At 38.8% G+C, this 19,359-nt stretch overlaps 1 long non-coding RNA gene across 2 annotated transcripts in view; it reads right to left on the bottom strand.

Moving 5' to 3' along the window:
* Positions 1–5,501: 5,501 nt before the first annotated feature.
* Positions 5,502–19,359, bottom strand: part of LOC143668063 (uncharacterized) — a 28,473-nt gene continuing 14,615 nt past the window's right edge. For both annotated transcript variants that reach the window (XR_013168276.1, XR_013168277.1), the window contains exons 3-4: positions 17,042–17,455; positions 5,502–5,608 (exon numbers count right to left, since the gene is read on the bottom strand). This is a non-coding gene — a long non-coding RNA (uncharacterized LOC143668063). The remainder of the gene's footprint in view (positions 5,609–17,041; positions 17,456–19,359) is intronic.

Below are 19,359 nucleotides of genomic sequence, written 5' to 3'. Positions count from 1 at the left end.
AACAAAAGTCCCTGCCATGTCTTGGAAAAAGGGGCTGCTCCTGGCAACTCCCAATGCACGTGACCATTTTATTTTTATTTAACACAGGTGAAGGAAAGGCCAGCGGCTCCCACTGTGGGGTGCCTGGACAGCGTTCCAACAGTGGGCCTTCCTGTTCCAATTTTATATTATTGCTCGTCTTTCTGCAGCGTAAGTGCCTCCTCTGGGGATAGCTGCCAGGCCCCGATGCTTTGGGGGATAGATTTTTATGGGGGTGGTGGTCGGAACTCGGAGCAGGGACAGGCTATTACTACTGGCTTATGTGGTGAAGAGCACAGCTAGGAAGGAAGGCCGCCCCGGGAGCTCGCCGCCGCGCGCCTTGCACAGCTCCTTCCTTCCCGAAGTCTGTCTCGCGGGGCCAGTGGGCACCCAGCGGGCTGCCCAAGGGTTGGGCTGATCCCACATCTGTGGTAATAGCAACAGCACCTAAGGTTACTGAATCCTTGGAGGTGTCGGATGCTGAGCCAAGGACCCACCGTTCATCCTCCTACTTGAGAGTTTAAGTGACTGGCCCAAGTCACAGAGCTTGGCAGGGGGTGGGGGTGGGGAAGCCACAGACTCAAGTGGCACTAAAATAACTTCACAGCAGGCGGTTTTAGGCACTGCAGGGAACTAGGACCTGTTCTGTGAATGAAGAGACAGACAGCCCGTGTCACAAAAATAGAAAGTCAGAAACAGATGCAAGGGTGTGATTTTAAATATAACCATTTAAGGTTTTTATAGCATAAACTACTGTTTTCATGGGGCGACTGAGATCAACTGGCTATTGGGAAAATAAAATTAACTTATACCACCCACTAAAGTAAATCATAGATGCTTGTAAGATTTAAATATAAACAAATGCATAATAATTTGATTTTCAGAGATAAGGTCTTTCCAAACATATGTGCAGTGACAACAGTGACAAAAAAAAGAGATTGATATATTTACTTGAATAAAACCTAAAAAATTTCCCAAAGGCAAGAACAGATCAACAAATTTGAAAGTGTAACAATAAAATGGTGAAAATATTTGTAATATATCTGACAAAGAACCAAGACTCCTCACAAATTAATAAAAATAAAGATGAAAGGGTAGGAGATATGAAAAGGTAGTCCCAAAATAAATTTGTGGCCAATGAATGCATAAAATGTTCACTTTTGCTAATAATAGAATAAATTGGGATTTAAATGGCCATTTCTTCTCTTACCAAGAGTCAAAAATTTACAATACTCAGCACTGGTGAGGGTAGATGAAAATGGGAGTTTTCAGGCTGAAAGAGCAAATTGCTCTGTGGATGGATAAAACATAATGCATCAAAAGTCTTAAAACCATATGTATATCTCAGCTAGCAATTCCACGACTACAATTTTGTCCTGAGGAAATAATCATGACTGTATGCAAATATTCAGTAACAAGAATATACATTGCAGTTGTTTCTTTATGGTAACAAAATAAATACGAACAACCTAGATGTCTAACAGTAGGTAACTGATAGAGTAAATTATAGAATATCTGCACAGCAGAATAAATCCTCTACAGATATTAAAATTGACCGTGTAGAATCTAACTTTAATATCAAGGAAAGAAGTTCAAATTTTATTAATTAGGTAAATAAAGCAGGCTTCAAAATGGTGTAAACTGTGACCCATTTTTTTTATGTAAAAAAAAAGTATACATATAAATTTGCAAAGGAAACATCCAGAAAATGTATATTAAAATATCAATGAAGCGGCGGGCCATGGTGGCTCAGCAGGCAGAATTCTCACCTGCCATGCCAGGGACTTGGGTTCGATTCCCCGTGCCTGCCCATGCAAAAAAAAAATCAACAAAGCCTTTCCCTGGAAATAGAATTTCTTCTGCTTTATTGTTGTTGTTTTCCTTTTTGGTGATTTTTTTTTCCCCTTAATGTTATTTCTCCTTAAAATATCTCATTTGTCCATAAAGAACGTATCTAGGGCAACCAGAATAATAGAGTGACTTTATAGAACGCAGGATGCAGACACAGGGGTGCTTGTAGGGACGGTCACAACTTTAAACAATGCTGCCATCAAACAGACAAAAACACACAACTTTATGAACTAGAAAAGGAACAAAACCCAGAGGAAAATGGTAAGAATAATAAAGATTAAAGCTGAAATAAATAAATTAGTAAACAACAACAAAAATAACAATGGAATTGATAAATCAAACCAAGACCCAGCTCTTTAAAAGGAGTAATAAACTATACAAACCCCTGACAAATTTAATCAAGGGGGAAGAACACAAATGAGAAAGGAGGTATAACCATTGTGCCAGTTTGAATCTGTTGTGGACCTCAGAAAATTCAAGTTCTTTAATCCTCATTCAGTATTGCTGGGTAGGAGATTTCAAACAGAGTCAAGAGGTGATCCTGGAGGTTATTCTTATGCATTATATAGATATCCCTTTTTAGTTTATGGTGTATTGGAGAGGCTGGAGGGAAGTGCCTGAAACTGTTGAGCTGTGTTCCAGTAGCCTTGATTCTTGAAGATGATTATAAAGCAGTATAGCTTTTACAGCGTGACTGTGTGTTTGTGAAAACCTTGTGTCTGGTGCTCCTTTTATCCAGGGTATGGACAAATGAATAAACAAAAGAAAAGAATTAAAAAAATAAATAACAAGGGGAGATAAAGAATAAAAATTGAGTAGATTGAAATACTGTGGGTCAATGAGAGGGAGGGATAAGGGTTATGGGATGTATGAGTTCTTTTTTTTTCTTTTTCTGGAATGATGCAAATGTTCTAGAAATGATCATGGTTGGGCGGGCCACAGTGGCTTAGCAGGCAGAAGTCTTGCCTGCCTTGCCAGAGACCTAGGTTCGATTCCCCATGTCTGCCCATGCAAAAAAAAAAAAAAAAAAGATCATGGTGAAGAATACAGAAATATGTGATAATGCTGTGAGCCATCGATTGTATAATATGGTTGGATTGTACGTGTATGGATATTTCTTAATGAAAGTATTTTTTTCAAAATGGGCAAAAGACCTGAATAGACATTTCTTCAAAGAAGATATACAGTTGATTAACAAGCACATGAAAAGATGCTCGATGTCATTGGTCATTAGGGAAATGCAAATAAAAGCCATAAGGAGACATCACTTCATATCCATCAGAATAGCTATATATTAAAAAAAAAACAAAATAGCAAAAACTGGTGAGAATGTGGAGACATTGGAACCCTTGCACATTGCTGACTGAAATGTAAAATGGCACAGCTGCCAAGGAAAACAGTCGGACAGTTTCTCAAAAAGTGAACAGAGAATCACCATACGATCCAACAATTGCACTTCTAGGTGCATACCCAAAAAACTAAAAACAGATATTTAAGCAAAAACTTGTACACAAATATTCACACCAGCAGTACTCACAGTTGCCAAAAGTGGAAAAAAACCAAATGCCCATCATCTGGTGAACTGATAAACAAAATGTGGCGCATCCATGCGGTGGAATATTATTCAGCCATAAAAATGAATGAGAAATGAATAAATGATACAACATAACTGAACCTCGAAAACATTATCTTAGTGAAAAAAGACACAAAATGTCATATATTATACAATTCTATTTATATGAAACATCTGGAATAGGTACATCCATGGATATAGAAAACAGACTGGTGGTTTCCACGGATGGGGGTGATGGGAGAATGCAGAGTGAGTGCTGATGGGTATGTGGTTTCCCTTAGGGATGATGAAAATATTTTGGGGCTAGAGAGAGATGATGGCTGCACAACACTGGCGTGTACTCGATGACACAGAATTGTATTCTTTAAAATGGTTAATTTAAAGCCCAGTGAATTTTGCCTAAACAATAATAATAATAATGTAGAGTGGATCAGGCTGTGGTGTCCATACTGCCTACGTGAGGCCCGGGGCAGGCCTTTGGTGTTTCCCACAGAGCAGCTCCATAGACCTTTGGAGATGACATCATCACGGTCTTCCCCTCAGTCTCGGGTGGGGGAGGGGTACGTTTGCTTCACATTTCCAGTCCTCCATTTCTCTTGTAGCACCCATCAGAATCTGGGTGAACTGTTGGTCTGGGTGACAATGACTACTGCCAAGGGTTTAAGAATATTTATGACTGCTCACAGGCTTTATGTTTACCACATCAGCGGCACTGTTTATATTTGTGCTGATATTAAAAACTCAACTCATAATAAAAATAAGCATTTTGCTGTGGAATTGGGTTTTAAGGATGCTACCAAGGCTTTGCAGAAATTTATTTTAGCCTAAGAAATGTCTTGCCCCAGGGTGACTTCAGAGCCTCCAAACAGTTTATTTTGAAGGATTTGGTTATTAGAAAACTTATGTAGCTTCTTTAATTTCGTGAGAGAAGAATAGCAAATGGTATGACCTCAGACAGCAATGGATTCCCCATTCCTGGAAGGCCCTGTCATCTTAAATGGACAGAGGCAGGGCCACGGGGAGCTTGGGGTTTGGGGGACCTGGGTCCCAAGTTCTTCAAGAAAGTAGCTTCTCCTCTCTGCACCTCAGTTTTCTCTTTTGAACAATTTGGGGGCTGAAACATATTTGAACCCATAATCCTACGGTTTGGAATTTGTCTTGAGGGAGGAAAAAATCTAAGTCAGAAAGTTATATGTTTTAAGCTGTTCAATACAATATTATCTAAAAGACCAAAAAGCAGAAGCAACAAAAATATCCCACAAATTGGCAATAGCTGATACAATTATGGAACAACTTTATGACAGAATAATAAACAGTCATTAAAAACAGTAATTGCCCCCTCCCTGCCAGCACAACCAGGACTGGGGTAGTGCTCATTAAAATAAAACAATGGTTATTTCCAGAAGACAGGATTATGGTTGATTTTTATTTCCTTCTTTATGCTTTCCTCTATTTTTTTTTACATTTACTCTAATGAACACATAACTACTTTTACAATCAGAAAAATCAGATGTCATTGAAATAGCAATAATTTTATAAAGAATACATGACAGAGAGGAAAACGCCTAAGTTGAAATGTGAAATCAGAAGGAAATAGAACATGAAATGAATATTCAGATTGCAGCCAAGTTGAAATGGTAACTGACCAAATCCCTGAAAATCACTGTACCTAATTATTTATTCATCTAATAACCAATTCTCTGAATTGGCTCCCCTCCCTTTACGTGTTTTTGTGTCTCCTTGGTCATTATGTTATTGTTTGTTTGTTTGTTTGGGGTGTATTGTCCGGAAATAGAACCTGGGTCTCCCGCATGGAAGGCGAGCATTCTACCACTGAACCACCCATACACCCTATGTTCTTTTTTATTTTGCCATCTTTTTTGTATTTTCAACCCAATTGTCTAAGGACACTTCTGATAATTTTTTTATTTCTGAAAGTTATTTTAAACATTTGCACCACCCCTTGATTATGGTATTGTTTTATATCCTTGTGAATATAAAACTTGTTAAGATGTTTGTTAAAAATCATTTTTTCAGAATTTATTATTTTTAACAAAATCTCTTCAGTGGTACCCAACATGTGAAGTCCAATCAATTGTAAAGCCTCCTTCTTTCTTGACCCTTCACTAGAATCTCAAACGCAGATTATGATTCCAGCAAGATGTTCTAAAAGATAGAAATAACTTTTCTGAAATGCTGAAGATTTGACCAGTATAAAATGCCAAAAAGATGTCAAGAAAGAAAGCTAACAAATGGATTTAATACTCTCAACACAGCCCAAATTTTAGGCTAATTCATCTTGGGGAACTGCCTGTAGGTAAATTGGTCTAAACCCAGTGAAAGTTGAAGGAAAATTATATATATATAAAAGCCATGTTAGAGTGGTGGAATTTTTGTTCTATTCAAAATCGCTTTCATTTTGTCTGTTACTTTCCTCTCTCTGATTGTCTGGAAGAAGGCATCTGAGTACCTGAACTTTAAATTTTCTTTCAGCAATATGAATTCAACTGGAAACCCTGAAGAAGAGAACTTTTGACAAGTTTTATGTTCACTTAAACTGCTTCTGTTGTGAAAAGACAAGAGGTTAATTGTTATTCATAGTCCCTCCTTGTTTCTAGTGAGTGGACATCCTGTTACTGGCTCCTCAACTGGTGACCTTGCTGAATGGAGTGATGGGGATGGGTAATGAAAATTATGGAAGAGCCACAACAAAGCTAAAATAACCTGCAAGAAAAGGAAAGAAATGAAGAGGACAGGAGTTGGGGAGCTAGAGCTAGTTGTGGGGAAATTGAGAGGAAGAAAAGCATGCGGAGATGTAGCAGCTGCCCCATCCACCGTCCCCAGCTGCCTGCGATGCCTAAGGACACTGGGGAGGAAAATGTCTAATAGGGATTTGTTAAATTGTTTGCCGTCCAGTGTGCAGCAAACATAGTCACTATTTTCTCACCAGCAACACTGACTTTATCACAAATCCTTTGGAGTAAGTGAAATTCTTAAAGATGAAGAAGGGTTGGTTGGAAGGGTTGGTTGGAAGGGCAGGCAATGTATGGGTGATGGCTGCGATATCACTCTACAGTGAGATTGTTTCAGCAGACAGAGAGAGAAAGAAGGAAGGAAGGAAGGAAGAAACAAAGAAAGAAGGGGGAAGAAAAGAGAAAAGGTAGGTAGGTATAAAGCATTTTACAACCACATTTTGTTTATCCATTCATCAGCTATTGGACATTGGGTTGCTTCCATCTTTGGGTTATTGTGAATAATGCTACTATAAACATTGGTGTAGAAATATCTGTTTGAGTCCCTGCCTTCAATTCTTTGGGGTGTATACCAAGTGGGGCAGCCAGGTCATATGGTAATTCTATTTTCAATTTTCTGAGGCACTGGCAAACTGATTTCCGTAGTGGCTCACCATTTTACAGTGCCAACAGCAAATAGAAGCGTTCCTCATTTTCACTCACACGTCTTATTTTCTATTTTTGTTTTTTTAAATTACAGTCATCCTACTGGGTGTGGAGTGGTATCTCATGGTGGTTTCAATATGCACTTCCTGGATGACCAATCATATTGAATATCTTTTTATGTGCTTATTGGCCATTTGCATATCTTCTTCAGAGAAATGTCTTTTCAAGTCCTTTGCCCATTTTAAAATTAGGTTGTTTTTCTTTTCATTGTTGAGTTGTAGTAGTTACTGATATATTCTGAATATTTAACCCTTATCAGAGATAGGATTCACAGTTATTTTCTCCCATTCTGTAGGTTTTTTCACTTTTCATAGTGCCTGATGTACAAAAGCTTTAAGTTTTGACAAAGTCCATTTTATTTAATTTTTCTTTTGTTGCTCATGCTTTTGGTGTCATACCTAAGAAATTACTACCAAACCCAAGGTTATGACGACCCCACCATGTTTTATGCTAGGAGTTTATAGGTTTAGCAATTACACTTAGATTCTTGACCCATTTAGAGTTCACTTTTTCTATGGTGTGAAGTAGGGGTCCAACTTCCTTCTTTTGCATGGAGGATATCTAGTTTTCCCAACACTATTTGTTAGAGGAACCATTTTTTTCCCCAGTTAATGTACTTGGCACCTTTATCAAAAGCCAGTTGGCTCTAGATGTGGGGGTTTATTTCTGAACTCACAATTCTGTTCTATTGGTTTACATGTGTATTTTAATGCAACTACCACACTGTTTTGATTACTGTGGCTTTGTAAAAAGTTTTGACATTGGAAAGTGTGAGACCTTGACTTTGTTCTCCCTTTGTGATATTGATTTGGCTCTTTGCGGCCCTTGTAATTCTATAGGAATTTAAGGATCCATTTTTCCATTTCTGCCAAAAAGGATGCTGGGATTTTAATAGGTATTGTATTGAATCTGTTTTAGTTTGCTAATGCTGCCGAATGCAATATACCACAAATGGGTTGGCTTTTATAAGGGGGATTTATTAAGTTAAAAGTTTACAATTCTAAAGCCATAAAAAGTCCAAACTATGGGATCCAGAGAAAGATAACTTGACTCAAGAAAAGCTGATGGCATCTGGAACACTTCTGTCAATTGGGAAGTCATGTGGTTGGTGTCCGCTGGTCTTTTGGCTTCTGGTTTCAAACAGCTTCCCTGAGTGTGTTTTCTTTCTGCATCTCCAAACCTCTCTGTCTGTGTCAGTTCTGAGCTTTTTCCCAAATTTGTTCCTTCTTAAAGGGATTAAGACCCACTTTGAATGGGTGGAGACACATCTCCATGGAAAACACCTAATCAAAAGGTCCCACCCACAATTGGGTGGGTCACATCTCCTTGGAAACAACTTAATCAAAAAGATTCCACCCTATAATATTAAACCAGGATTAAAGAACATGACTTTTCTGGGGTAAACAAAAGTTATAAACTGGCACAATAGCTTTGGGTAATATTGACATCTTAATAATATTAACTGCTACTATCTATGAATATGGGATGTCTTGCCATTTATTTAGGCCTTTTTTATTTCTTTAGCAATGTTTTATAGTTTTCAGTGTATGAGCCCTTTACTGCCTTAGTTAAATTTATCCCTAGATATTTTATTCGTTTTTTAGCTATTGTGAATGAGATTGGTTTTCTTTTTTCACTTCTACTTCAGAAATATTTGTTGATGGTGTATAGAAACACAGCTGCTTTTTGCATGTCACGCATATCCTGAAACTTTGCTGAATTTGTTTATCAGTTCTAGTAGTGTTCTTGTGGATACTTTGGGATTTTCTATATATAGGATCATATCATCTGCAAATAGAGATAGTTTTACTTCCTCCTTTCCATTTGGATATCTTTTATTTCCTTTTCCTGCCTAATTACTCTTCCAGTACAATGTTGAATAGCAGCAGTGAAACTGGCATCATTGTCTTATTCCTGATCTCAGGGGGAAGGCTTTCAGTTTTTCACCACTGAGTATAAAGTTAACTGTGGGTTTTTCATATATGCTCTTTATGATATCAAGGAAGTTTTCTTCTATTCCTATGGCTACGTTCCTTATTATTATTATTATTGTTGTTGTTGTTATTATTTGGCATGGGCAGGCTCCAGGAATTGAACCCAGGTCTCCAGCATGGCACGCGAAAATTCTGCCCCTGAGCCACTATTGCACCACCCTTCCTTAATTTTTATTAGAGAAGTTTACAGAAAAACCATGCAGAAAACACAGAGTTCCCATATATCCCCCTATTATTAACACCTTGCTTTAGTGTAGTGCATTTGTTACAACTGGTGAAAGAATATTATTATAATTGTACTACCAACTATAGTCCATGGTTTACATTAGGGATCCCTGTTTGGGTCGTACAGTCCTATTTTTTTTTCAAAATTTTTATTGTGATAACATATACACAACTAAAATTCCCTCCTTTTAACCACATTCAAATATATAATTCAGTGCAGTTAATTATGTTCACAATGTTGTGCTGCCATAACCACCATCCATTACCAAAACATTTCCACCACCCAACAGAAACTCTGTGCAATTTAAACATTAACTCCCCATTCCCCACCACCACTCCAGCCCTTGGTACCTATATTCCAGCTTCTGACTCTATGAATTTGCTTATTCTAATGACTTCATACCAGTGACGTCATATAATGTTTGTCCTCTTGTGCCTGGCCTATTTCACTCAACATGAGGTCTTCAAGGTTCATACATGTTGTTGCATGTATCAGAACTTCATTCCTTTTTTATAGCTGAATAATAGCTCATTGTATAAATAGTCCACACTTCATCCGTTCATCAGTTGATGGACACTTGTGTTGCTTCCATCTTTTGGCCATTATACATCTTATGTATAATGCTACAATGATCATCAATGAGCAAGTATCTGTTCAAGTCCCTGTTTTCAATTCTTCTAGGTATATATCTAGAAGTGGTATTGCAGGGTCAGGTGGTAATTCTGTAATGAACTTCCTGAGGAAGTGCCAAACTGTCTTCCACAGCAGTGCAGCTGCTTTACATTTCACCAACAATGAATGAGCATTCCTTTTTCTCTACATTCTCTCCAACATTTGTAATTTTACATTGTTTGAAAAATAATAGCCATTTTAGTGGGGGTAAAATGTCATCTCATTGTGAAATGGTATCTTGTGGGTTTGATTTGCATTTTACTAATGGATAACAATGTGGGGCATTGTTTCATGTGCTTTTTGGCCATTTGTATACTCTCTTTGGAAAAATGTCTATTGAAGTCTCTTGCCCATTTTTAAAGTCATTGTCTTTTTTGATACTGAACTGTAGAATTTCTTTATATAGTCTGGATAGTAAACTCTTATTGGATATATGATTTCCAAATATTTTCTCTCATTCCACAGGTTATCTTTTTACTTTCATGATAAAGTCGTATGAGGCATAAATGTTTTTAATTTTGAAGCGGTTCCATTGATCTATTTTTTGTTGTTGCTGCTTGAGCTTTGGGTGTAAAGTCTAAGAAACCATTGGCTAACACAAAGTGCTGAAGACCCTCTCCTGTGTTTTCTTCCAGGAATTTTATACTTTTAGTTCTTATATTTAGATTTTTGATACATTTTGGTTTGATTTTCTATATGGTGTAAGGTAGGAGTCTGCCTTCATCATTTTGCATATGGACATCCAGTTTTTGCTAGTTGTTCAAAGATTTTGTAGGGGGATGGCATCTTATGCCACCATCTTGTTCAACAGGACCTATTGTTATTTTCTCTTAATTAAATCTGATAGTCCCTGATATCAATGTCAGTTTAATTTGCTTGTATTTATTCAATCATTGATTATTGGATTTATTTCCCTAGTTTTCTTTTTCTTATGTTTCTTCTTTATTTCATATTTTTCTTCTTTCCAGAATTAATTCAATTTTCTAAATATTTTCATCCTTTTTGTCCCTGCTGATTTGGAAGATAGCATTTTATTTATATCCTTTAGTGGCTACCTCTAAATTTTTAACATTCATATTTAATGATTCACTTTTCTAGTGTAATTTAAAGTTATTCCATAGCTTTAGCCATTTTTTGAACAAGTCAAGGATATTGGCACACTTTTTTCACCATTCAGTAACTAATCTTCCTCACTTACTGCAATCTAGGTATCTAGTTTCACTTCTGCTTAAATACCAAGAAATAATGGGATTATTGTCATGCAGTCAATAGTTCATTAAATTTGCCAAAATATTTTGCCAATTTTTGTGCTCGTCATTTTCTTTGCAATACCCTCTACCCTTTTATTTCAAATTTCTTCTTGATGGAAAGATCAATGGGTAGTAAATAGTACATCTGCAAATAACAGGAATTTATTGGCTCATGGTTTTAAGACTAGAAGAAGTCCAAGGTCAAGATATTGGCAAGGCTTGCTTTCTCCTAGGGCTGACATTGTTCTTGTACTTGCTGCCAGCAATGTAGCTTGGCTTGTTTTCTGCTTCCAGCACATGGCCTTGTCCTCCCCTTTCTATTTCCTGTGACTTCTATTTCTCTCTATAAGGCCTCTGTTGAAGCAGATTCAGCCCATTCTACTTCAGTTGGCCATACTGTAACAAAAAATAACATCTTTAAAAGGTCCTGTTTATAATGAGTTCATACCCAAAGGGATGTGGTTTAAGATTAAAAACATGTTTTTTGGGATACGTGGTATTCTATATTTCTTCATGTGGATTTAAATTACTGTGACGTATAGTTCATTCTCAACATGAAGTTATCCCTTTAGTATTTCTTATGGGATAGGTCTGCTAGTGATAAAATATCTGCTTTGTTTTATCTGGGAACTTCTTATTTTTCCTTCATTTTTAATAGATACTTTTGCCAGTTATAGAATTCTTGGTTGACAGTTTGAGTAGATCATCCCAGCCTCTTCTGGCCTCCATGATTTCTTTTTCTTTCTTTCTTTTTTTTTTTTTTTAACTTTTTATATTGTAAAATATAACATGTATACAAAGCAAAGAAATAAAAAAGCAATAGTTTTCAAAGCATTCTTCAACAAGTAGTTACAGGACAGATCCCAGAGTTTGTCATGGGCTACCATATGATCCTTTAATATTTTTCCTACTAGCTGCTCCAGAATATAGGAGACTAGAGGGCTTAAATACTTTTTTATCATCACAATCAACTTTTTTTTCCTTCTTTTTTTTGTGAACAATAACATATATACAAAAAGCTATAAATTTCAAAGCACAGTGCCACAATTAGTTATAGAATGTATTTCAGAGTTTAATAAGCATTACAATTTCACAATTTTAGGTTTTTACTTCTAGCTACTCTAAAATACTGAAGACTAAAAGAGATATCAATTTAATGAGTCAGCACTCATATTCATTTGTTAAGTCTTATCTTCTAGATACAATTCCACCATCACCTTTGACCTTTCTATACCTCTCTTTGGGGTTGTTTAGGCTATGGCAATTCTAAATTTTTGATATTCGAAGGGTCTGCCACTAATATGGGATAGGAAAATGGAACTACCTGATGTTCTGGAGAGGATGGCCCTCTAGGTTTCAGGACTTACCTGGACCAGGGACCCATCTGGAGGTTGTAGGTTTCTGGAAAGTTACTCTAGTGCCTGGAACCTTTGTGGAATCTTATATGTTGCCCTAGGTGTTTTTTAGGATTGGCTGGAATGGTCCTGGTTGGGGGTTGGCAGGTTATGATAGGTAGCAAGGTCTACCTGAAGTGTAAGAGCAACCTCGAGAGTAGCTTCTCAACTCCGTTTGAACTCTCTCCGCCACTGATACTTTATTAATTAGGCTTCTTTTCCCCCTTTTGGTCAGGATGTAATTGTTGATCCCACAGTGCCAGGTCTGGATTCATGCCTGGAGCTCATCTCCCACATCACCAGGGAGACTTTCACCCCTGGATGTCATGTCCCACGTAGGGGGGAGGGCAATGATTTCACTTGTAGAGTTGGGCTTTGAGAGACTGAGGCCACATCTGAGCAACAACAGAGGTCCTCCAGAAGTAACTCTTAGGCATGCTTATAGGTAGTCTAGCCTCCATGATTTCTAATCAGAAGTCAGCTGTTAATCTTATTAAGGGTCCCTTGTAAATGATGACTTGCTTCTCTTTTGCTGCCATCAAGATCTCCCTTTGCCTTTAGTTTTAATGGTTTGCTTATACGTCCGGATGTGGATATATTCAAGCTTATCCTACTTGTAGTTTGTTGAGTTTCTTGAATGTGTAGATTAATGTCTTTCATTAAGATTGGGACATGCTCACCCATCATTTATTCAAATATTCTTTCTGCTAATTTCTCTCTCTCTCTTCTCCTTCTGGAACTCCTATTCTGTGTATTTGATATGCTTGATGGTATCCCACAGGCCTCTCAGGCTCTGTTCATTTCCTTCATTCTTTTTTCTTTTTATTTCTCAGTGTGGATAATCCCAATTGAACTTTCTTCAAAATCACTTGTTCTTTCTTCTTCTAGCTCAAATATGCTGTTTATTCCTCCAAGTGATTTTTTTCTTTTCAGTTATTTTACATTTCAATGCCAGAATATCCATCTAGCTCATTTTTACTATTTCTTTCTAATGTAAGAAATAGAGACCTTCTATTGATAGTCTCTATTTGGTGAGACATCATTCTCATACTTTCCTTTAGTTCTTTAGTATTGTGTCTTTTAGTTTTTAAACATATTTAAAATATCTGACTTAAAGTCTTTGTCTAATAAGTTCAATAGCTGGTATTCCTGAGGGACAGTTTGTATTGTTTGCTTCTTTTTCTGAGTGTAGGTCATACTTTCTTGTTTCTTTATATGTCTTGTTATTTTGTTGTGGAAAATAAGAAATTTAGAATATATTTTGGCAACCCTGCAAATCAGATTCTTCCCCCTGCCCAGGGTTCATTATTGTGCTGTTCATTTGTTTAGTGACTTCTCTGAACTAATTCTCTACAGTCTGTATTTTTTGTGGTATGTGGCCACTAAGTGTCTGCACAATTAGTGGTGAGATAGTGACTGGATAGAGTTTTTCTTAAACACCTGGAACCAATTAGTTTTCTCTTTTCCCAAAGGGACTCTGTGTGTGCATGTTGGAGCATGCTTTTTACACTCAGCCAGGCAGTTGTTAACTCTGTTTTAGGTTTCACTTCCTGCTTGTGCAAAGTCCCAAGATCAGCCTGTGGTAAGAGCTTTGTAAGGCATTCTCAGGTTTTACCTGAACCTCCCATAGCCCTAGGCACGCACACAGCCTAGTGTTTGGCCTTCTAGATTTCCAGAATATGTCTGGGCTTTTAGAGATCTTATGTGCATCTCATTCCCCAGCTTTTCCTTTTAAGCTTTTTGTTTAGCCTATTGTTTCCTCCAACTGTTGTGTACTGCCTTGAGCAGCCACAAAGTTAATCAATTGCCTATAATAGTTTTCAACAAATACCCCCAGGGAAAAGTTTTTTTTACACTGAGCTTCAAGTCATGTCAAATAAAGACGACATTTTAAGTGGAGTCTTCCAGGGAACAACCAGACAGGTGAAATGGCATTTCTCCGGAAATGAGACTTTGAAGGAGTCCCAAGCCTGGGCTGGCTTCTGGGTTTTACTGTAAGTACATGCTGTTGATTTTCCAGGCTACCACAGAGCTGGAACATGGGGAATGGAAACTGAGCAAAATAAAACACCACAATGTTCATTGTTCTTTTGAAATTTAGCTGTTTTTTTTTTTCTTCAAAAAAAAAAATGCTTCATGAATTGCTTCAAGACTTTGGTTAATTTCCAGAGTTCTTGAAGCGTTGATTCTGTTTAACAATTTTTACCAGTTTTCTCCCTGCTTTTATGGAGGAGAGAATTTCTGGAGGTCCTCACTGCCATTTTTCTGACATCATCTCTTTGTGTTTCTTTTTAAAATTTGTATTGTGGAAATATATATATATATATATATATAACATAGCATTTTTCATTTTAACCATCTTTTAGTAAACATTTCAATGATATTACATTTGCAATGTTGTGTTCCCATGACCTTTACCCACTACCAAAACTTTTCTATCAGGAGTATTTGAATTTTGACTTGCAGATTGATCTTGGGTGTGAGATCTCTCTCTATATATATTCTTTCTCTCTCCCTTCATTTCTCCCTGTCTAGCAGTTTTGCAGCTCTCCCCTCCTCCCCACCTTGGGCTTTTAATTCATAACCGGGTATATATTAGGAGACTCAGGCTCCAACCCAGTGATGACATTGGTGATATTTCAGATACTTTTACTTGGTCAGCAGCTTGACTGAGGTCCTAGGTGTGAGGCTCTATCCTTCCCCTCTCTCCCTAAGTTGTGACATAACACTGGAAGCTGTCAGCAGATTTTTTTCCAGCCTCCTTTCATGAGCAAGGTGTACCCACTGGAACCCCTTCATTTGCAGCAGTGAGTCACCTCATGTTAGAGGTTGGTATTCCCAGTTATACATTAGGATCCAAATACCTACTCCTCCTGCTTGCTTCCTAACCTCAAGCCAGGAGGCCTATCACCACAGCCTTCTTACCCCTTGGTGGTTCTTTTCATCTTTGGTAGGTGAAAATGCTTCTCTTGGTTTTGAGCAAGGTCTTTTTTTTTTAATTTTCTCTCTTTATATTTTATCTATTTTTGCTGTGCATTTGGAGCAAGAGGCAGGTGGTAGTGAAAATTGCCAAAGCAAAAAAGAACAGTGCTATCTTGACTATACATTATGTATATGCCATCATTTAAATTTTTAAACCATTTTTCAACCTGACACAGTATCTATTGATTCTCTGCCCTGATAGATGAGGAAATTATCCTAAAATGATTACAAGTGTCAATACATATCTACAGCATGCTCTCACACTGGGAGCAGTATGCTGGAGTATGTTTCTCTAACAAACTATTGCTGCTGCTTTCAAAATTTTATAAATACACCTAGCATTTATCTTGATTTTGTTTTCTAGGAAAAAATAGAAACAAGGTGCTAATCGCTGTAACAAGGAATGTTCCCCTTTCTTTTTTGTTAAGTGTGATTTATGAGAGTGAAGAAGTGGCTCCGTGGAGGACAGAAATAATTCCCAGAAAAACCATTATTCCATCAAATTATTATACTTATTTCATACATATGAACTTGGATGAAAAACTGTAATGCCTAATTGAGTAAAACTTCAATAACCAGAAGTTTGAGGAATAAATTAGCCTGATCTGATTTAAAAAGCTTTACTGAACTTCTACAAGGCACAACTGGTTGTTCTAGACCTTGAGGGGAGTATAAAAGTGACTGGACGTCATTCCTATCCTCCAGAAGGTGGGGGAGGGGGGGTTAAAATAACATGAGGGTGAACAAAGTGGCTTACACTGGCCTCTTGCCCTTCAGTGACTTTGTCTGCAAGTGCAGTCCTGAGCGCCAGGGATCAGGGAGCGCCAATGGTACCTTAACATTTAAGAATAAGCTTCACCATATTGTTGAAGGCCCAATGACAAGGACACATTTAATGGTTTTATTTAGAATTTTCCTATTGGTTTTTTTATGGGTCAACTTAGTGCTCTAGAAACATAATAATAATAAAAATGGCTAGGGATATAGCTTTGAGGGGCATAGAAATTCAGTTATTTTAATGTTGAGACAAATCCTTCCTAACAAATGCAACCCAACTTCCTCTTTAGTCTGTGTGTCCTCCCTAGTTAGGGCTCAAAGTCTTAGAGCAGAGTGTGGGATGGTCCTCAAGGGGCAGGCGGGTAACCATGGCCTGAGGCTCAGATCAGCCTCACTGTGAGGCCTCACTGTGAGGCCTCAAAGCTGGGCCTTCCAAACTCCTGCCTATTGGGGCCTCAGTGTCATTACCGAACACAGGCTAACCTGTCCAAAACACTTCCATGACTTTTCATTGCCTTTGGGGTAAATTCCAAGCTCTGTAACCTCCATAAAAGACCCTCTATGAGCTGGACCCCGACCGTCTCTTCAGCCTTCTCTTTCACCACTCTCCCCCCACTCCACACTTGCTCCCAGACACACCCAGCTATTTTTAGGTCTCTGAATTCATGCAGCGTCTGGGTCTGTATCCATGCTCTCTCCTCTCCCTGAAGACACATCACTGACCTTCCCTTATGGTGAAGCAGCTAGTATTGGTTAAGTAACTCGTAGTGATTAGGATAATTCTAGAAGCATATGACAAAGACCAAATAATACTAGCGTACACAGGAGAGCTCGTTTCTTTCTCACCTAAAAGCCCTAGTGGGTATGGAGGCTCTGCTTTATAAAGTCGTCTGTAGTGCAGATTCCTTTTATCCTGTTCTGTGTCCTGAAGGTGTATCCTTGTCCCCATGTTCCAAGATGGCTTGCCATTTGTCATTGTTATGTGAGGGAAGATTTCTGAGCAAAACGGCAGGCATGAGTCCTCCAACATGGAAAGGATGGAGAAGCAGGCAAGCAGACCTCCTCCCTGTGAGGGCATGACCTGGAAGTTTCAACACATCACATTTGCTTCCCTCGTCACATCCAGCGCAAGGGGGGCTGGGATATGTCGTCTTTATTCTGTCTATTATGATGAGAGAGGGGGAGAACTGGTGGCTGTGGATGATGGCTGTGAGGACAAAAAGGCCAGCTGGGATGGATGAAGATGAGGAAGTGACCAATCTGGCAAGACAGAAGGCAATGTTAAAGATGGACAAATGGCGGGCAATTTTGAGGCAATGAGCTTACAATGAATTGAAAAATGTTTTCCACATTGATAACTTTACTCATGTCTTTCTGTCTAAAATGCCCTAACATTTCTTTCCTCATCGCTTTAGGCCCCAGGAAGGCCTCTATTCACCACTTTAATATCTCTTGGGTCTAAATAAAAAGTCCCCTTTCTGGGAAACTAATTGCGCCAAATGACTATATAGTAACCTTTTATTGACGCCTATTATGATGCAGCTATTTTAAATACCTATCTCATTTTCTTTCCATAATGCCCTTGTTAGGCTTTTGGGGTTCAGTGAAAACACCTCTCTTTCCCCCCCTTTCAAAATGAGGGTCAGTTGAGAAATAGCATCCAAGAGACTGAGGACTGGCGATCGACACTGGCTCTCGGACACACTGGATGGAGAGCGGGACCTTAGATCTTTGGTCAAAGCCTTGCTGATAGCGCTGCACCCCACTGCTCTAATCCAGACCTGGGGACAGCCCACTAGGGCAGAGGGTTGGGCTTCAGAGACACCCACTTACTCAGGATTGCTGCCTTGATTTAGCGTGGAGCAGAGGGACAAAAAGAAGAAGCATTCTGGTGCTCCCGGCCTTTTAATAAATTAATTCCACCCACTGAGAACTGTTGCCCGGTGGCGGCCACCAGATAACTCGCTCCTCCTCCATGGTGGGAAGGGGGAGGCCTGGGGTGAGAGACCAGACATGTTCCGCTCTTGACCTTCCCTCCACATGGAAGCTGAGGTTACAGGGACAAAGGTTCTGCCTTACGAACCCTGAGGCCCGGATTTGTTTTGCCTATTTTGTAAGCAAGGAAGCCAGTACCGTAATAGGTGCCGTGACTTGCTAAGGTCACCCAGACATTAGTGGCAGAGAATTTTGGAAGCTGTCTGACTACTCCAAACTCTGTTTTTTGGCCACTAGCTGCTAAAGGTAGCTCGCAAGCCCTTTGGGGGAAACATTAGACTAAAACATCCCCACGTTCCCTGCAGCTCCTAACAAAATGTTTATTGAAAGAGTCATGGCAGAGAGTTTGGTGTAAAGGCCACAGGGCTCTCAACCCTGTTGGTTTCTTCTTTGTCCTTGTTTCCTTTCAGCTAACTTTCTTTCCCAGGACACTTCACCTGGGAGCAGGAACTAGTGATTCTGCCTGGGGCCGTTTTCAGCTCTGCTGTGTCTAGATGTTCCTTTCTCAGGCTTATAGTTTTGAGGTACAACATTGTGGTTTTTTCAAAATTCACATTGTCCCTTAAGTCTCTTACTTCTGGTGAGAAGGAAGGGACAGGATGGTGATGAGATTTGCCTAAAGGCAGAGCTGGATTAAGGGCATGGGTGGTCCAGGCTGGCAGTTTACTTGGCAATCCTTTCAACTCGTGTCCTTAATTGTCTGTCTAAAGTGTATTTCAAGAAGGCAGGGAGAGACTGATTTTATATTAATAAAAGTTGTAGGGAAAAAGAAATTTACTTACTAATTTACCTCCTTGGGCAGAGGTGGTGTCAACATTTTGAAAAATACCTGACAACATTTCCCACTGTTCTGTGGTTCTTATACTCTTCAACTTTCCTTTGCAATTTTCTCAACCCAACAGCTTTTTGGCAGGCATATGAAAGGGCTTTAGATCTAGGCAATGAAGTAGGTTGCTTATTCCCGGTAAACAGCCTCCTCCCGAGGAGCACTGCTTAACTGAAGGTGACAGTGAACCACCCAGGGAATATAGGGTTGTGCTTGGGACAGATGTTTTATTTTTATTTTCCACCCGAGGGCGCTGTCTGCTTTGGTGGAAGAGAAACCAAGTTCCGTTTCACCAATTCATTCCAGTGGTGCCTTAGCTTCCTGCATGGATCTGTGCCCTGGG

This window comes from Tamandua tetradactyla, chromosome 2 (assembly GCF_023851605.1).
Source record: "Tamandua tetradactyla isolate mTamTet1 chromosome 2, mTamTet1.pri, whole genome shotgun sequence".
NCBI classification, from domain to species: Eukaryota; Metazoa; Chordata; class Mammalia; order Pilosa; family Myrmecophagidae; genus Tamandua; species Tamandua tetradactyla.
This window is presented reverse-complemented; position numbering and strand designations above follow the sequence as displayed.